Source organism: Natator depressus, chromosome 17 (genome assembly GCF_965152275.1).
Source record: "Natator depressus isolate rNatDep1 chromosome 17, rNatDep2.hap1, whole genome shotgun sequence".
Lineage (NCBI taxonomy): Eukaryota > Metazoa > Chordata > Testudines > Cheloniidae > Natator > Natator depressus.
Window position 1 is genome coordinate 7,470,057 of NC_134250.1, and position 20,724 is coordinate 7,490,780.

Here is a 20,724-nt window from a genome sequence, read left to right on the forward strand (position 1 = left end):
AAGGCCTAAGTAGTCGTAATTCCATTTCATGTAGCTTTGGTGTTGCTTTGCTTTCAGCGAATAGGTGTAATCCTCTTTGAAATCAAAGGTGGTACAAAGTATGAATTTAAATTTGACATTTACAGCTCCTATAAGATTTAGTATTCCAAAAAGGTTTGTTCTTAAAAAGCCATCTGCTCTCCAGGCCTGTCCCTGTACAGAGCTATGCCAAAGTTGGTCTGCAGTGTGGTTTTCCCAGTGAGGGATCCTTGTGTTTCCTATGAATGGGTAGTTTCTGGGGGTAGCATCCTCCTCATCTGGGGGAAAAGAGAACACCATGACTTAATTTGTCTTAACTAGATTAAGTCAACAAACTACTGGTGCTGTAGGTTATGGAGGAATTTAAGTTTCAAGCCTTCTGAGTTTCCGTTAAATCTGTGACATTGTCTCTCACTACAGTGAAGCTTGTCTGAGAAGCCCTCAGCAGCAGCATCCTTGGGCCATTCATTTCTCCTCAAACCCTCTCTGTGCAAGCAAGAAAGTTGCCCAGTCGGTTGCGACCTGGCAGACCTCATTGGTCATAGATACATTTCATCTCCTCAGAAGTGGCAGCCCTGTCCTGGTCACAGCTTGCTTGATGGAAGAGAGATGTGGATGCTTCACTGCGCAATTGCTGCCATATGTGGAGAGGATGAGCCTGGCTTAATCGCAGAGAGCCTGCTGAAGCTGCATGGAAAACTTTGCAGAGTGGAGGGTGGGGGGAAGCCTATTTAGTGACAGTTCTGTTGGTGTAGCCCATATTTTGTGGGGTATTTCTTTTTCCTTTTCTTATCCTACTAGGAACATGTACACGAACATGGTATGCATATAGGCTGATTGGCTCCAGTTGTTTGTACTCTACCTGAAGTCCCCATATTCCACCTCAGTCTTGTGAGCATTTTAATGTAGTCAGGGGCTACGAAATTTTGTCCAGTTCAGGGCCACATTGCCAGCTTTCTTGAGAGCTGTTCCTAATGGATATGGTTGCAGCCACGTCCTTGTTTAATACCAGAGGTGCCTACTTGCTTGGATCAAGATGGCAGTCTAGTCTCGGAAAGCCACACCATGGCTTTAAAGGGAAAGGCAGCTGTACGCTGCATTGTAGCACAGTGGGCTGCATTTGCCCTATGAATAGCACTTTGATCACCCTTACATACCTAGTTCTATGTGTATAAGGCCTGGTTTACATTTAAAAATTCGATCTAGCTACGTGGCTCAGGGCTGTGAAAAGTTTGCACCCTGAGCATTGTAGTTAGGTCAACTTAACCACAATTCTTCTGTCGACCTAGCTACCCAGCACCTCCTGCCAACCGGGAGCCCCACCAACCAGCGCCTCCCTCTTCCTCCCCGTGCCTCCCGCCCGACATGATCAGTAGTTTTGCAGTGTGCAGGAGGCTCTGGGGGGGGAGGGGGCGGAATGGGGGTGGGGCCTGGGGCAGAGCCGGGGGGTCAAGTACACACACACACACACACACACACACACACACACACACACCCCGGCACATTGGAAAGTCAGTGCCTGTGCTAGCTACTGCCTCTCGGAGCAGTGGATTAACTACAGAGATGGGGAAACCCTTTCCGTTTACGTAAGAAGCGTCTACACCAGAGAGCGGTAGCTGCCATACTGCAGCTGTGCGGCTGCACTGCTTGTAGTGTGGACACAGCCTAAGTGGTGGTATGGAGGAGACCGTAACACTGATTTGCTGGAGCCGATATGAATTGGGAGTAATTCCACTGAAACCAATGGAAATACCTTGGTATAAAAACAGCAAGAGTGGAAAGAGAATCCGATCCAATGTCTCCAATTCGTGGTCTCATTTAAGTCCTTCAGCTGTTAAAGAAGCTCATCTGTTATTGTGTTTTATTATTCTTTGTGGCTAGGAGCCCCCGTCATGGGCCGGGATCCCATTCCGCAAGGCACAGTGCAAACACCCAACAAAGACGGTCCCTGCCCAAAGGGCTTACAATATAACATCTCTGTAGCTTACAAACGTATCTCTCTGCTGGCGCCTCTCGCATCCTCCCTTGTAGGCTCAGTGCCAAAGGCATGGCAGACTTCTGACTTGCTTTTGGGGACGATGCCTCCAAAAGATACCCAAATACAGCACTCTGGTGCCTGGAAAAAGGAAAATCAAGAGGGATTTACAGTATTTGAATGGACAGTGATGGATGGGGAGGGAGTGCCTTTTCTTCAATTCCCCCTAATCTAGTGGAGTATGGTGAATGTCAAACCTGTCCTCAGATATATTTTTTTCTCTCTTTCTGAAGGCAGACAGATTCTGCATGGAGGTGTCATTTGCTGCCTGTCCCCGTTGTCATTGATTTTTAAGTCGTTAATTAACGGTAGGTGTCAGCTGGGAAGATGAATGCTGGCCCTCCTCTCCTTTCTCTTTTGGTTTTGGATTGTAAATGCTATAGATCTCCCCTGATGGAGGGGCGAGAGGTCAGAGAGCACGAGAGCATCTCTGAATGTGGGATGGCCGTATGCAGAGCCCTCCCAGACATGTGCTTGATAAGAAGTGGATGGGGAGGAAATATTCCCTTTTCCTGCCTATGCAGCTTCAGATAGAGATGCACCAGCTTTGGATAGTTTGATCCTGGGTTTGTTGGGGAGATTCTTGGGTCATTGCCCTGCTGTGTTGCCTAGCTACTGTCACCATGCCCTGCCCTATGAAGACTGGGAAGGGAACCCATCATGAAAACAGGCAAAGAAGATTTGTTCATGAGAGCATTGGCAGGTAGGCTAGTGCCCATTCAGTGCCTCTGCATTCAGAAGTTTGTTCAATCAATTTTCCAATGCTACTGCAGACCTGTCCCCATCTCCCCTCCCTCTCCCCGCAGCTACATGTTTCTTACAATAGTTTGGCTCTGTCAAGTCGCTTGTTAGCTGCGTAACTCACTGGATTAAAATCAAATGAGGAGGGAGGGATAAGGAGTTTGGTAATGGAGGTCTCCAGGTTACTAGTTTAGTAATGACTAGAAGTTGTTACCACCTAATGGCTTTTGAGGGGGGGAGGGGGCTGGACAGAATCAGTTTGGTGTTCTCAGTCCAGTTCAGTGAATAAAAATACCACATCAAAAAAAAACTAGTTGTATAACTGACACTTGGAGAGACCAAAGACTGGGTCAGGCAAACCAGATGTGTTTCCCGCGCACCCACAGAGGTGGTTGCTTCGGGTCATGATAGACATTCCACAAAGGGGCAGGAACAAGAAGATTTTAGTGCAGCTGCCTGTGCCCTACCTGTCCTTCCGGATAGAGAGAGATCTATTCCTCCAATGCTGTCCGTCTGATGCCTTCATGAGCACTAAATATTCATAAACAAATGAGCATAAAGCAATAAAGGAATATTTCACACTACTATCTCTGCAAAGGATGAGATGGCATTTCAGTACTGAAATCTCTCTCAGCTCATGTATAGGGATACATCTGATGTCCTTGCTTTGTCTGACGGTACCGGGTAATCATTAGGTTGCACTGTAAACTCCTCTAGACAGGGAACTGTATATTAAAATTGTCTGATGGAGACAATAAGTCTCCAAATGTATTACTCCAAAAACGGGGCTCTTTTTATTCCCCCACCCCACCCGCTTTCTCCCAACTGAGGTGATCAATGTATGCTCGGTGTGATTTTTGCATAAATGAGCCTAACATTTTCAAAACAGCTACAGAATTAACCAAATGGCTGTGAAATACCTCCAGGTGCCATCCTGCTAATGCAATCCAGAGTCCTGTGCCTTTATGCTGCAAACACCAACAGGCTGCCTCTGCAGTTCTGCACTTTGAACCTCCCCCGGACATCAGGAGAGTGTGTGGGCTGGATAAGGGGAAAGGACATTTACTTGTGTAATTTGTTATCTTCTGGGGTAGATGAAACTGCACTTCAGGCCAAACCTGGGTCAGGGGCTCACCTCTCCGCCTCTATTAAGTTTCAGAGGGAGATTTCAAAATGTACTCCTCCTATTTATGTCCTTAAAAAAAATCAGGGAAAGTGGGTTGTTTTTTGAGAGAGACACCAATTTGTCTTTGGCTTGACTGGGGAGGTGTGGGGGAAGGGATATCTTCCCAGCAAGGCTATCTGAGCTATTTGTAGTGTAGTCCTGAAAACTTAATCCTTCCATACAGGACTATCTTATTTGACAGGAACTCGGTGTTATTCAATGTAGTTCCTCTTGAGGGCAGGTGGGACTTTACGGTTCTACATCCATGCCAGTCACTGGAGTATCTATGATTCCAAGATGGGATCTTTACAGATGCTCCACCAGAGCTGAGACTGATCTGTCCCCTATAAACTACTTTACCCAGCTCTAAATCAGAACCTCCTTCTTGATCAAGGCTTCCCCAGTTACTGCTCCTAGCCACTGGTAGCTATTTGTAGTTTATTTGTTGTGATGGAGGGGGTGTGGTTGGATTCCTAAGAGATGGAAAGACTTGGATGAGAATACATAATTCAGAATTCCTGACTGGAACATGCTGGCGTCTCCAGCAACTCACAAGGCTACACAGCCCAGCTTGTGTCAGGGAGGCGCTTCTGATGAAGATGTGGATTCTTCAAAGTACCAGAGAAGTGTGAGCAATTGCTAGTCTCCCTCACATCCTTGTCCTACCAGCTGAGATTTGCTCTCTGCATATTTTAGCAGGATTGCCATATCAGACACAGGTGTGCGGAGTGGAGGTCACACATTCCTGGCAAGTCTGACACTGGTTTTGCAAACACAGTCCTAAACTTGTCTTTCAAGAGAGGAAGTTCACCAGCTCAGAAAACAGCAAAAGGCAGCATTTCAAGCCACAAAAAGCAATGGAGAGGCGGGGGGAAATAGAACATTTATATGGTCTTTTATTAGCAGTAGTGCAGCATTAACACTTAAAAATATAAATGAATGAGGCATGACTTGAGTAGATTGGCTGAGACAAAAGAAGAAATAGGACTATGTTAGGCATTCAGTAAGGCAATGTAGCTGATACTTCAGTGAAGTGCTATCAATATTTTAATGAGGGATTTCCAAAGAAGTAATAGAATTGCCAGAGTGGATCAGACCTGAGTTCCATCTAATTCAGTGTCCTGTCTCTTGACTGTGGCCAGGACCACACACTTCAGAGGAAGGAGTAAAAGCCCTACATGGGCAGACGTCCCTCGCATTGGGTCTCATCCTGATTTCTAAAATGTAGAGATTGGCTTACTCCCTGAAGGATGAGGTTTAATATCCTCTCCAAAATGTTTGTTGTCATTAATCATAACTCTGGATATTCTTTGATATCCCTATAAATATCAAATCTGTTTTTTTTCCCCAGTCCCACTTAATTTGTGATGAACACCCATGAAGTAGAAGTGCACATGATCGCAGAGATTCTGGGTGCTGGGGAATCTATTTTCTTTGCTTTTCCCCATTTCAAAAGGAACCCCTTCTCCTGACCAAGGAAAGAAGCAATGCCACTTGAAAGACAAATTTTTATATTAAGTGCCACGTGCTGGAAATGTTTATACTGCACTTAGCCCCTGAAAAATATACTGATTATATTAATAGTATAGCATAGCATTCAGCTGGTGTGATTAGAAATGTAGGGGTGGGGGGAAGGGGAGAATCAACAAGGATTAGGGGAAAAAATAAAAATAAGGACCTGGCACTTGAAGCAATCTGATGCATTCCAAAGGCCAAAAAAAAAAAATGCTTTTCAAAAGTCTTTAATGACCTCCAAGGGGCAAAAGTAATCTCTGGCAGGGATTATTCTGTGGTATTCAAAAAAAAGGGGAGGAACGTCACTAGAGGCAAGGAAATCACCTTCCCTTTCATTTGGTGTCCTAATTTCATCAAAGGGCTCAGGCCAACACTACTTTGATACCTGATATCTGAACTCTGGTAAGGAAATGTTCCTTTGTGGGAAGAAGACACCTAGAATGCACTGATGATTATGCCACACATGAGGTGTCAGTCTCCAGCCACCAACATAAATGTTATTAATGAAACAGCAGAATTGGAGTTGGTAACATTATGATGCTTGACAATAAATAATTCTGTAGGGGAGAACATTCCCATGGTACAGTATTTTATTACACCACAAAATGTATGAAAAGTCTCAGGACCCCCTCTTGTTTCAATTTCCATTCTGCAAATGGTTTTCATCACTTCTGCGTGGTTCCCATTTTATTTTAATTTTTAAGCCTTTCCTTTCAAATGTTTGCTTTGCAGTGGCTGCCCAAACAGATTCCTAAATGGGCTACTTCCTATTTTTCCCCATACACGCAGAGAAACCGTCTCTACTTTTAGCATGGCTGCCTTTTTATTTTCTATCTAAGTGAAAAGACCCACACGAGTCTCTATGATAGAATCTGATGTGTGTGTCTCTGCTGTGACATGTTGCAGCTGCCTCCAGCAGGCTTATAGAAATTTAAAGGCATGGTATATTTTTTTAAAAAGCATAAGCTAAATAGCTCCATAATCACAGTTCTGAATCGGGCAATGGAAAAGTTTGAAAACAGGACCCTGAATAGCAGGCACGGTTAGGGATTTCATTACATTTCACAAAAGCTTGCAAACCTCAGCCACTTAAGTTTTGTGACTTATTTAAGTGGGGGGCCTACCCCACCCTCTTGCCTCAGATTGCTCCCCAGTGGGTCAGATTCTGTTCTCGGTTACATTTTGTGTCAATCCGGGCTCATTCCAGTGGGGTGAATCCACATTGACACCTTTGTAACTGGGACGGGAGCTGGGTTTGGCCCAATGTTACTATGTATTCTGGGTTAGGTTACTATTTTTCTTCTGCAGTGTCTCTGCTGTACAGTGGGATTGTGCCCAGCCACTGTACAACAATGAAAGAATCTTCTATCACATCGCCTTGTGCCCCATGAGGAGCAGAGAACAATCCAGTCCTTTCTCTGCTTATTTTACATTCCCCCACACCTTTCTAAAAGTTTCTCTGCTTTAAACTAACATAAATATTAGTGGGAAATACGAGGGTTTCTGGCCAGTGTTGATTGGCTGTGTGAGCAGGAAGCCTGCCACTCTGACAAAGTCCCGGGTGTTTGAAGTCTCTGGATGCTTTTTATTTTTTTTTAAGGTTAGAAAGCACTGTGGATACAGCTCTGCTGCAGTTCGGAGGTGAAGTTCCTTGCTCAGGTAGATGTACATGCACTAGTTTGATCGAGCTAGCACACTAAAAATAGCAGTGGCACGAGCTAGCCACCAGGGTCCGTACCTAGGTTCTCAGATAGGATCGTGTTTGGATGGCTAACCCGAGTCATCACCCATTCCACTGTGGCCACACTGCAGTTTTTAGCGTGCTGGGTAGATCAAAGCCAGTGCATGTACGTTTGCCCGAGCTGAGAACTCCACCTCCCCGCTGCAATGTTAGATGCGTCCTTTGAGTCTAAAGTGCAAATGAACTTTTGAGCAGGATCTTGATGCTGAATTTTCCCACATGTGTATCTGAAAAAGCCAGAGCTTGTTTTCTACCTTGGAAGCTGTTCCAGCAATAGACACTGTTAATCCACAGTCCTCTCATTGTACTGTAAATCAATCAGCAGGTCATATGTGAAGTGTTTTCTTACACTGAGGTTAAGAGCAGGCCTCAGACATGGTGACTTGAGGTCAGTCCAGCGGCACATCGTGAAGGCTGATGTTATCAATGCTGAGAGGTTTTTTTTGGTGAGCTTTTATTAAGTGGCAGAGGAATGTCACTCATAGTCTAAAGGATGTTTGTGTGAGAGCTTTGGGTTGTGCAATTAATCATTAATTTATGTTTGCATTTTTCCAGAGGAAACCAACAAGCAGCAAGTTAAGTGCATGGAAAGCTTTGCTTCCTCACTGCCAGCATTGGCTATAATTCTTGCTAGGCTCTTTGGTGCAGTCTCGCTCTAGTCGGATTTCTATGGTTCTGTTTATCTTTTCCCATCTTGCCATTTTCTATATAGATTCTAGACCTGCATAGAATATTTCCAACAAACCCCCACATCAGCTGTGTCACAAACTAGAAACTCTGGCCTGATTCATTTAAAAAAGTTCACCCAAACCTTTCAGGAGACACTGGACCCTGTTTGAGAGAACAGTCCTCAGGATCTGTTTCTGACCACATACTGCATTCAGGCACAATTTATGGCTTCGAGCTCAAAACAAGTCCCTTGGCAACCTTCAGTTTATCCAGTCCGCATTTTCCATGTCCTGTGCCATTCAAGCAAAGTCTCCAGTTTACTGAGAACTTGCTGTACCTAGTGCGGGGCAAACACTGATCTCCTTGCTGTAAATGCAGTGGAGTAACTCCACTGAAGTTACTGCCCATTTACATTTGTGTAACTGAGAGCAAAGTCTCACACTGCATTAGTGACCACTAAACTATGGCTAATGTTTCATAATATAAATTGCCACCCTCCGAGAAATAAAAAGGGAAATCTCTTTAATTTGTGGTGAGTGATTCAGATATTAGTCTACACGATTATGCACAATAGTTTACAGGGGATAAATAATCCACCGCTCTGCTGCGGATTTGGAAAGATTCCATCTCAGAAGTAGGAATCAGAGCCTATTTGCAGGAGAACCCCATTGAAATGGCATGTCAGGCCAGATCCTCCACTGATCAGCGTAGTTCCATTGAAGTCAACTTACACCAGCTAGGGATCTGGCCTTTTGTATCTTTGTGGTCTCTTCCAAACAAGGATGAGCTGAATTTTGCTTTGAAAAATGAACTTGTATGGCACATGTGAACCCAGGCAGATCAAATCAGAAGAACATGATTGCACAAACCGCTGAGCTTCCCCACTCTCCTAGTTGGAATTTCATAGGTTTTCATCCAGTGGGGAGGCCTAGGGGGAATGTAGCTGGCTGGTGTCTAGAGCAGGCAGAACTACTTGTTATGAATAATATAAGGGCCTGATCCCACAAAGACTTATGCACATGCTTAAATCTCCACGAGTAGTCCTATTTGAAGTCAATAGCACCATTCTCTAGGAGTAAAATTAAGCATGTGCATAACTCTTTGAAGGATCAGGGCCTACAACTGTAAGTACTTCAGAGGCAGAGGGTCCCTGCTGACTCTCAGCTCAAATATTGACTAGCATCCTCTCCCCTCATAGAAGAAGGTCTGATGAATGTCTGGTAGATCTGCCTTCTAGCTATGTAGGGACCCCAGAAACTGTAAGACTGGTCCTGCTGAATGCTAACATGAGGCTAACATCCTACCATCTCTTCTCATAACAGGTTGTGGTAAAATGACAGGTTCTATTGTAAGGACAACTCAGACAAAACAGTTGGCTTTGTGTTGTTATAAATCAAACACAACACACAGCAGGACTTAATTTCCAATAAGACACTGGCTCTTGAAAATTTACGGTATGCTTGGTTAAGGCAAGTAATTTTATTCTGTAACAAGCCCTGGGCTGTGGGGTTACAGCATCACTGCCGGCAGAGGTTGTAAATATTTTTGGACAACAAAACTATCCATTAAAGAAATGCACCTACAGATGAACAATCTTAAGTTTGCTGACAGTTAAATATCCCTCCGTGATACTTGTTGTTATTGAGTTTGACTGCAACCATACCCCTTTTGATTCCCTGTCCATGTATAGAATAGGAGATGGGTAATTTTTTGTGGGAACGTGTTACCACTTCATTAGCCAATTCCTCTCTGCTCTTAGATGCCCTTCACATGACAGTATCATGTCATCATTCTGCCATCATCCTGCCCATGACATGGAGACTCATACTAATTTCTCAGCCCAGACCTTTCATCTGGGTCTTAATTATTTTCTCCATTCAGAACAAGCTATTGTTAAAGTGACATCTTAATGCCAGTTATCTGATTGATCTATTACCTGTCTTCCTACCCAGGGACGAAGAATAGAAACCACAGAATCCTTTTGTCGTTGGAACTGGAGAAATACAGTTTTTAAAAAAATCTCAAGGCACCAAACAAAACTTATTGCAAAAAAGAAAAAGTTAGCAAACTTCACGTTTGATTTTTGATGGGTTTACTTGAGTGGATAATTTTATCCCAGAACTAATGTAGGTCTTGATGTCCTTCTTACCATTGAAGGATTAAGGACAATTTCAATGTTGTTTGTGTTTACCAGTTCCTTTAAGTGATCATTAGAGAGAGACATTGTCTAATGATTTGAGCACAGGCCTACAAGTCTGTAAACACCACAGTTCTAATCCCTGCTCTAAATCCCACTGCGCTGCGGGTAAATCATTTCATTTCTTTGCCTCTGTTTCCACATATGAGGAATAGGGGTATTGAGAGGATGCTACTAAACAATGGTAAATCTCTGACAATACAGGTGATCCAAGTGCTAAGTGTCAGCAAAACAGCAGCTTTGTGAAATTATGCAGATGTGAAGGCCTGATTCTCTTCTCACTTAAACTGGTTTTACATCAAAGCAATCCTAATGATTTCACTGATATTACTCCTTATTTACACTGGTGTAGGTGAGAAAAGAGCAAGTCCTATAAGTGGGGCAACAACTGCCCTTCTGAAGTATTCAGAGTAACAGCCGTGTTAGTCTGTATTCGTAAAAAGAAAAAAGAAAAGGAGTACTTGTGGCACCTTAGAGACTAACCAGTTTATTTGAGCATGAGCTTTCGTGAGCTACAGCTCACTTCATCGGGGGGGGGGGGGGGAAGGGTGAGAAAACCTGGATTTGTGCTGGAAATGGCCCTCCTTGATGATCACTTTAGATAAGCTGTTACGAGCAGGACAGTGGGGTGGGAGGAAGTTTTGTTTCATGGTCTCTGTGTGTATATAATGTCTTCTGCAGTTTCCACGATATGCTATGCATCCGATGAAGTGAGCTGTAGCTCACGAAAGCTCATGCTCAAATAAACTGGTTAGTCTCTAAGGTGCCACAAGTCCTCCTTTTCTTTTTTCTTTCTTCTGAAGTATGGCAGGCCTGTAGCTTACGTGAGGGCCCATGAAATTCTGCCCTGTCACCATTCGCACTCTCTGATCCAAAGTCCTTTGGAAAGATTCCCCCTTGACTTCAATGGGCTCTCCACCGTCTGAGGGGTGAATGCACTCAGCTGGTTTAAAACCATTATTTGTACTGAAAGCGCAGCTTTGACTGCCAACATTGTGTTTAAAGCATTAGCAGTGGCCATGGGTGGGATTCCAAAATGGCAGCCTCTTGGCAATCCCTGTCAGAGAGGCTAAAGACTGAATGGACAGGAGAGCAAATTATCTTCATCCTGATCCCTTCAGGCCCAGTAGCTCAGTTAATAGCTCAGTCTGTAGGAATCTTGTGCGGCTTCTCCCTATGCCTGATTTTTTGTGTAGCTAGATAAGAGTTCGGTCAACCCAGCCCCCTTCACCAGTGCTACAGTGAACAAAATCATCTTAATGACCTCAGAAATTTAGGAGGAGAATGTGGGAACGAGTCTATATGTAGTTTAAAATGGAATTATTCATGTAATTTATTAACTAGATAAAAAATTATAGTGGACTATTGTTTGAAATAGGCATGTTCTTCTCTCTTTCTCTCTCACTCACACACACACACAGACTCACTCACTCACTCATTGCAGCCACATGGATCTTTTAGGTTTCAGAGTAGCAGCCATGTTAGTCTGTATTTGCAAAAAGAACAGGAGGACTTGTGGCACCTTAGAGACTAACCAATTTATTGGAGCATAAGCTTTCGTGAGCTACAGCTCATTTCATCGGATGCATCTTTTACTGTTTCTCACATTGTGAAGTCCGCTCTTTCCCCTTCCTGTGACATCTCCTATACACAAATGCTCTGTTAAAAAGTATATGTGAAACTGAGTTAAGTAACATGAACAAATAATACATGTATCGGAGAGCCTTTATGTTGTGATTGAAGCTAGTTTGCATGCTGATTTGTAGCTGTGCCCAGTGCTTCTGGCACCTGATCTTTCTTGCAAAGTAGGCTGTCCTGTCTCCAGAGTTCTCTACCAATTAAGTAATAAATAAAGATGAAATGAACATAGCCTTTCCTAAAACGATTTTGGAGGTAAAAAATAAGGGTATGGAGGACAGTTATTGATTGGAGCTATAAAAGTATCAGAGTTGCTTTTCTCCTTTATGTTACCATAGGTTTTGGTCTGGGATGGGTGACAAACGAGTAGAAAATAATTTCAGATGAGGATTAACTTTTTGTTGTTGTTTTTTTAGTGGATGTTTCTAACTGTATCATCTGCAGCTCATCTGTTTGCAATAATGTTGCAGTTTGTTCCTAATGTGACTCTCTAATGAATGTTGCTTTTTAACTTTGGGTTTGCAGAAGTTTATTTTTAGAAGCCCAGAAAGGAATCCAGCCCTAAACCCCTCTCTTCTTAAATTCTCAGATTGCAAGGTCTGCTGGGCCAAGAACAGGAGTTTGATGCATTAAACCTGACACTCTTACATAATCAGCTTCAGATGGCACCTTGATAGCAGCCGCAGATAAGCTGGAAAGCCCGCTGCTGCTTTCCTTACAGAATCTGCTCCCCGGTACAGCTTGCCCACTGTCTGAGTGCAGCATTAAGAAAACAAATAACCACTTTCACCAAAAGCTTTGGATAAGATACCACATTCCTTTTCCAGCTCACCTTTGCTACAGAGATTTAGTCTTAAACAAGTGGTGACTGGCAAAGGGGCTGTGTATATATCAGGCAATGCTTTTTAATATATACCATCAGACCCTGGAAAAAATTTCTTATTGCAGAAGAGCTTAGTCAATAATAATAATATAAACAGTATCTACTTCTCTTCATTCACAGATATCAATGTGATTTACAAAGGAAGATAGATATTATCCCCAGCTCACAAGGGAGGAAACTGAGGCACAGACAGGTAAAATGACTCGTCTAAAGTCACGCAACTGATCAGTGGCAGAGCTGAGAATATAAACTAGTTCTCCTGCCTTCCAGTCCATTTCCCATTGGCTCACACTGCTTCCCATCCCTATACATGTATGTGTATGCATATGTAACTGCAGTGTTTTTCATGATTGTTAAACAACAACAACAAAACACCTCAAACCCTGCAATATGATACACTCATTGCTCCCAAACACTGCAATTTCATTGATTTCGTGGTAGGGTTTAGGAGTATTAGTGCAGAATACCATAGTACTTGGTTTTATATGAGGGATGAGCCCCGGACAGGCAAAAACTCACTGTGTTTTAATATTATTAAACTCCAAGCATCCCAAGATGCTACAAATAATAAAGAGTAAGCATAAAAGGGACTGTGAAAACCTTGTGCTGGGTTGATTTATCCAATGGAAATCAGTAGAGGAACGAAAGCCCAAGTAATTTCTCAGTAGCATTTGGTTGTTGGAGGGAGTCTGTTTGCTGCATGGCAAGAAGCCCTGTGGTACTTGCGTGAAGGCTGAGAAAAACCCAGCCTCAGCCTTTCTAGCCTCTGATGTTAATCTTTGTGATGGGGAGGACAATATTGACAGCAGGATGGTTCACTCTGGCTTAATGACAGGCCATATGTTTGCAAAATAGACTGAAGTACCAAATATAAAAGGCATAGGCAAGTGTGGAGCGAGGGAGAGATGTTTTTGTTGTTGTTGTTTTACGTGTAAAACTTCCCCCATTTGGCAGCAGCCCAGTAACAATTAATCGGCAGGGGACTTTTAGAAAGCATCTTCCTAGGAAGTCAGAATACTGAAAAATCCTTCAAATTAAGCATCATTTAAAACAAAGCCCTGCATCAATATAAAATGGTGAAGGGACTTACAGTGAATGTGGATTACTTGGTTAAGTAAATTGGACCTGATTCTGATCTTGCACCAAGTGTACATGGGTATATATCACTTAGTTTCAATTGGATTATTCCAGATTTTTACACTGATGTAAACAAGAGGAGAGCACTCCAATGGGATCTGCTGTTTCAACACTAGGTGGCCACCTGGGGCTCTCTCGAGTCAGGGACTGTCATCTTTGGTCCTTGGTGACATCCAAGAGTCCAGGGTTTTTAATCCAATCTGCGCTTAATAGTTTGTTTTAAAATGTACACTGCTTAATATTGTATATGAAACACTTAAATGTCCTAATTCGTACTAAAGTCAAGGGCACGTGAGAATTCTATATGCAATGCAAACCAGTGGATTTTAATAAAAACAATTCTTTGCTGGTTTGAACAAAAACCTGGATGGCTGGGGATCCCTGAGGACCTGAATTTGTCCAGTGTGGTTTACATTTTCAACTGTAATTTGCAAAACCCGCAAACTTTCGATCAAGTCCTGCTCATTTGCTGGGCCCACTCATATTTTTTTGACCGTCAAGTATTCACACACACAACCTCTACCCCCACCCCCACCTCACGTCGCCTCCTCTTGCGTGTGCGTAGAACGCGGGCCTGTAGTCTCCATGGTTACCACCAGTACCCAAGCTTGGAAAGCGGCTTGCCGAGCTCTAAGCCCCGTGCCGGAGGCCCCGGATGTATTGTTGTCTTTTTTCAGCGCCTGAGTAAAAATATTTTAAATCTTTATGTATTTTACTCAAAATGAGGAAGATAAGCTTAGGAATGTGTGTGAGAGTGAGATAACATGCTAATGAGTGAATGTCTTACCCAATAAGTGAGCCTGGACATGTCTGTGCTTGTGCAGTCATTTATAGCTGCGGCTGTTTAACATTTATGTTGTGATAGTGCCTCACCCAGTTCTGGTCTCCATTGTGCTAGGTGCTGTACAAACACATGGAAAATGACAGCCCCTGTCCCGAAGACCTTACAGTCTGTGCAAATAGGTAAGACTCAGGCCTTCACTTTCACTAGTGTATATCAAGAGTGTAGACTCTATAGGTGTCAGTGGAGTAACACTGGTGTAAAACCCCCATAAGAGGAAAATCTGGGTCAAGTGAGTGTAAAATTGCTACAAAGCTGATTCAGTAACATTTTACAGCCACTTTGCCCAAGTTTAAATAGCTACACAGGGCAATTGGGCTCAGAGCTTAGATAAACTCCTCTAAATTTAAATGAAGACCAGTGCTTTTAACTATGCAGCAGTGAGCCAGACAAATGCTGAAGTGAGGATGGGGGAGAGAAAGGGAGATCAGATTTCTAAGCACCCTTGAAACCAAAGCCGCACTGTTTATAAACTTCCATAAATATTAATTGATATTTAATAAGGTAGGCAAACACAAGGGAAAGTATTGTTTTGGCCAACTCCTACACAGCAATCCCAGCCAAGCGTGAAAGAGTTTGTGTAACTTTCCTCAGGGGTTAAGAGCAGGTCACGGAAGGTCCTTTTTCCTGGCCAGTGTCCCAGCTTTTTAAGCTACAAGGGAACACAGTAGGCTCATGGGAATTTAACCCAAATACCTGCTGTCTATAGAGTGAAACTATTTGACTGCACATAGCTTTTGGACTTTAAAGTGTATAGACTAAATAAGAAGGGATCGGGGAAGGGGAAATACTTCCCTCCTTTTCTTCCCCACCCTCACCAGAAACGAGGGGGTGATGGTAATGTTGCTGATGAAATGAATGATGTTGATTTTCCAATAGGATTATGCTTGAAAGGGGGTTAATGTTTTGTCAGTTGTGAAGTATGATGAGATAATAGCAGAAGTTAATTGATATGCCTTCCCACATAACTTGACAGCTCAGACAGGTGGTGAGTCGCCCTTCTGCTCGCACACATTGGACTGTTTTCTGCCATGGCTGGGTTCTAACTTACACAGACAAGCTGACTGAGAAATAGGTCAATGTTTAAAAAGAAAAATCCCCTCAACCCAGCACTGCAAATTAGAAACTAACTGTCCCTCCATGTCTTCCTGCATAATCTATGTTGCAAAGTGGCGGAGGCTGAGCAGGGGAAAAAAATGCTTGAAAGATTGCCAGAATTATCCAAGTGAAACTCACCTGGTTTTGGAGTGAGTCACCAGCTCCAAATCAGAGACCAAAAGCACTGAAGAGTTTCTTCTCTTTTCGCTAACCTGAATGTACATTGGCCGCTTCAGGGATTCACACTGAGATTCAGAGGGGGAAAAAATCTTTCAGTTAGAGTTAGGCCCGAGTTACAAAATCTGGATCTGAGTTTTGAACCCTCAGTAGGCTCGGTGTGCTCAGAACCAGGGTTGGATTTTGTCAATTTATGGAGGTAAAGGCTAGCAGTAAAATAAGGAAATGGTTTTGCATTCCCAAAAAATCTGGGGCTTCGCTTACTTTTGATGCAAAGCCCAGTGAAGCTCAGCAGTTCAGTCCAAAATATTCTTGGACATTTGCGGGGTGGGACTTTTCAAAAACGCTCAGTTGTGGCCTTCACTCTTCTCCCATGGGATTCTGACTATTGGTGTAAATGGGACAACGCTAAATACTTTTGAAAACCCTTCCCTTCCATTCATCAGACCTATAGCTTGGAGAGACTTGGGCCATGTCTACATTACGGGGAGTATCTGGCATAGCTATGGTGCTGTAGCAATGCCAGCATACCCCGGTAGCATAGACATGGCCTACAACAATGGAAGGGTTTTTTTCATCACTTTAGGAACAACATAACCCTGAGCCGCAGTAACAAGGTCAGTGGAAGCATTCTTTCATCAACCTAGCAATTTCTGTGCCAGGGGTTAGATCAACACAGCTACAGCACTCGGGGGTTGGATTTTTCACACCCCTATGCACTGTAGCTATGTCAGCCTAAGTTTTAAGTGTAGACCAGGCCACAGGATGTGGGTGGGCAGGACGGTGTGGAACAGAATCAAAGAAAATGTTCACACACTCCTGGGGACCAAAACCACAGGGTTTCATTCAGTTCTGAGAGTGTTATTATTTACATAGAGAAATATGAGAGAGAGAGAGAGAAATTTGGAAAAACTCTTAACAATCCAATTCAACAAAACACCCAAATGATGACCCAATTCAACAAAGCACTTAGTTTCCTGAATCAGCGTCCATAGTGCCTTCTCCTTAACATCCGTCTGTTCCTTACACAGAATGGCCAGGCAAAAATGTATCTTGGGGATGTTTTGTTTATTCTTCTTTGTTTTTGAGGGTATAATATATTGTATTAGTTAGCCAGTCTGATGAAATGCCATACTGGAGTCTTTCCTCGATAATACCACCACCAAGGCATTTATTGTTGCAATGTGTCAAATGATTGGATCATTAGCAAATGAAAGATTAGATACATTTGAAGAACCATATTTGCTCCTGCATGTGGAAGCAAAAACTGAAGGTTGTTTTCTTAATACCGAGGCTCCTAGTAATTTAGCCAATCATACTTCTAAACAATTGTGTTTTCCACCCAAAACAGATCAAAATTGCTCTCAATTGCACCTAATTTGGGAAGCTTTTGGAATTCTAAAAGAAAATTGTGGCTGTAGAACTAAACATTGCTGCTGGTATTCATATCTCAGACAAAGACAGCTTTACAATCGTTGCCTGTCTGTATCAAGTTCACCAGTTTTAATTACAACACCCCACAGTGGAAATTTCACAAAACATTTTATCCGTGCGTAAAATTTAATTAAACAAACAGAACCCTAAAGAAAGCATTACATTTGTCACAGCAAAATCTGCAGTGGAGTAGGATATTTCCTGCTCTTACAAATGGGTTATGTCTCAGGATTGACAGGGGTTACCTTTGATGCAATGCAGATGGAAAATCAAATGTAGGAATTAATCCCTCTCTAGCCAGATTATGTGGAATCTTAAACAGGTGGCAAGGGATGTCAAGCCCCTTACATTTTTCATTATATTGTGGTACTGGTGTCGTCGGATGCTGGCCAACCTTCTAGCAGAATGTGTTATGTGATATAATTGTAAGATGGAAAACAGTGAAGGAATTTCTTCCATTAGGTTTCAGAGGCCATGATGACATCTTTAGTTGATAAAGGAACTGGATTATGTCTAATCCCTACTTTTGGAGACATTTTATTTCTTAGAAAACACTTTCTTAAAAAGAAAAGGAGGACTTGTGGCACCTTAGAGACTAACAAATTTATTTGAGCATAAGCTTTCATGAGCTACAGCTCACTTCATTGGATGCATGCTGTAGCTCATGAAAGCTTATGCTCAAATAAATTTGTTAGTCTCTGAGGTGCCACAAGTACCCTTTTCTTTTTGCAAATACAGACTAACACGGCTGCAACTCTGAAAACTTTCTTAAAAGCACTTCCACCACTGTAAGTGGAATGTAAAATATAACTTGCAATGAGGCTCAGGTCAAGGTTTTCAGAAATGAGTAGAAATTCTGGGTGTTTTTCTATTCTGGGTGTTTTTCTATTTTGGGGGTTCCGGTCAGCAACATTTTAAAGGGGCCTGATTCTCAGAGCACCCGCCCTCTGACAACCAGGGTCTTTTTTTAATGTGTGTCAAATTGGAGATCCAAAACTGGAGGCACCCACTGTCAATAATCAGTTGTTTAAATGAATGTGAATGTTAATTTATCGTATTGTCTAGAAGTACAGATTTTTTTGGTAATGAATAATACACTTATGAACCCTGAAAACTCGGAGAAACAAGCTGTCAGACAGTCCAAGGATTACAAATGAAGAGGTGAGTATCATGTATAGAACACACACAATACATTGTCTGGGAAACTTCCTTTGGAACAGCATGTGGGACACACTTCAAGGATCAAAAAAGCTCAAAGGACAGAGAAATAAATGGAGAGAGCATAGAAACTAGATTGTTTGCACCAATTAACGATGGGGCCCTTAATCCAGGGTCAAAACACTCGTAGACTTCAGGGAAATTATGGTTCTGATCTGAATTTTGTGCACCAAACTCAGTTTACAGAGCCAAACCAAGACCTGGACCCAAACTCTCCTGAGCTTCAGGCACGTCAAGATCTGAGTTTTGCAGCCCAGGTGTACCCTAGACTCTGTACTTTTCCTATATTCTCTCTATTTTGCAGAAATACCTCCAAATATTTGGGAAGGTTGAGCTCCACAGCACATGATCTTTGCTATATTTCCCTGCCCTCTGGGGTCAGCAAGCGTCTAAGGACAACCCCTATCTCAGTCCACTGTGCTCTGATCTTTGAAGCCAGAAGGATCTACTTGCTTGGACAGATGCATTAAACGTTTGTAACAAAACCTTTGACCCAGTGGTGGCATTTGTCACAAACCTGAAACCTGGGCAAGGTTCACCAACCTTCAAGCAAGCCTAGAATTGAGGTGGGAACCATGGGAAACTTTCTGGTTTCATCCAGGTTTTGCTTGGTTGTTTTGGGTTTATTCCAAAATGAGAGTCAAGGGGGACACAGCCTAGAAAAACAGTGAAGCCAGAACGAAAGATCTGTTTGAAGCCCAACAGGCAAAAGTGTTTCTGGTTGGGCTGGTCCTTCCACACAGCAAACTAATATTTTCAGCATGAAGGACTGAATGTAAACAAATCATTCAGGAGAGAAACTGTGGAGGATACCCATTGTGGAGAAAAGTGAAGGAGAAATATGCCATTTTTTCTTGATGTATTGTTAGTGTAGGAGAAAAAAATGATGTTACGGCCTCTGTGAGACCAGACACCTTCAAGATTTCCCCACGTTCTGTGAGTGATGCACACCAATCGGATCAGGACACACACAGGAAGGCAGCATGCGCTAATGGTTAGTGCATGGAGGACAGTGTATTGAAAACTGGATTCTATTCCTGGCTCTCTCTGATCCTGGTCAAGTCACCTTGGACTTGATCCTGAAAAATGCTGGTGACTCTGGGCCTAATCCAGCGAGGCACTTAAGCACATGCTTAACTTCAAATGCTGGCATAGTTCCATTGATTTCAATGAATGTGTTCATCTCTTTGCAGGATCAAGCCCCTTAATGTCTCTTTTTCTGTGCTTCAGTTTCCCCATTTATAAAATCAGGATAACGACACTTACCTATCTGCCTCTGTAATTGCTTTGAGATTTAATGTGGAAGCTGTGCAGTTTCCTCTACATTTCAATACAATTCCTGAACTTAAAAAGTTAAATAGTGGGTCTGTGTCAGGGAAAAGCATTGTTTGCTACTTGCTAAGGCTGTTCCATTGTAGCTCACAGAACAATAGGGGGGATTCCTGATTGTGTTGCAAAAAGATCAACTTTCTCCCAGGAGATAAATTTCATGATCACTGTTTCACCAATGGCATTTTTTGGGTTTTTGTTTTGTTTTGTTTTGTTTTGTTTTTTTGGGGGGGGGGGATGAGTAAAAACCAATACACCAATTATATATATTTTTAAAATATATAATCTATATTCACTACCTTTGAACACCTTTCATTGTTTAAAATGCTAATCTTGTTTCATGGCCTCTCATCCATTCCACTTGTGAATTATTAACTAGAACTGGTTGAAAAATGAAAAAAAAAAACACAAAAAAACTCCCCCCCCCAAAAAAAAACAACAACAAAAAACAGACTTTTTTTAATAGAAATATTCAGTTTTTGAAAAATGTCAAGCACTTTATATGCTGGTCAAAAAAAATAACATTTTTGGGAACAAAAATAAAAATGTCTGCAAAAAATATAATTTTAAATATTGAAAACACAAACATTTTCAACCAGAGCTATTCTTAACCAGTTAGAAGTACCTGCAGTACTGTGCATTCATTAATAAAATGCAACAGTGCGTTAACTTAACTCAGCATTTCTAAGCCACTAATCCTCACCTATTTTGTGTTTGCAGTTAAATCAAGATGTCAGTTAGGGGACTTGCTTAGAGGACTCAATACAAAAGTGAGTCAAAAGAAAAGGAGTACTTGTGGCACCTTAGAGACTAACCAATTTATTTGAGCATAAGCTTTCGTGAGCTACAGCTCACTTCAGCTCACGAAAGCTTATGCTCAAATAAATT

The 20,724-nt window shown here is 42.4% G+C and overlaps 1 protein-coding gene and 1 long non-coding RNA gene across 4 annotated transcripts in view; one reads left to right on the top strand and one right to left on the bottom strand.

Annotated features, from left to right (window-relative positions):
- Window positions 1-20,724, top strand: part of LHX1 (LIM homeobox 1) — a 394,100-nt gene that overhangs the window by 185,636 nt on the left and 187,740 nt on the right. For 2 of the 3 annotated variants that reach the window (XM_074974975.1, XM_074974974.1), the window contains 2 exons: window positions 12,723-12,795; window positions 14,638-14,702. The exons of the other annotated variant lie outside the window; for it this stretch is intronic. The gene's annotated coding sequence lies outside the window, so the exon portion shown is untranslated. The remainder of the gene's footprint in view (window positions 1-12,722; window positions 12,796-14,637; window positions 14,703-20,724) is intronic. 3 annotated transcript variants of the gene reach the window in all.
- On the bottom strand, window positions 1,871-3,795 carry LOC142000591 (uncharacterized). The gene is made up of 3 exons (XR_012642280.1): window positions 3,715-3,795; window positions 3,262-3,325; window positions 1,871-2,134 (listed from the first exon to the last, which is right to left on the bottom strand). It is a non-coding gene; the product is annotated as an uncharacterized LOC142000591 (long non-coding RNA).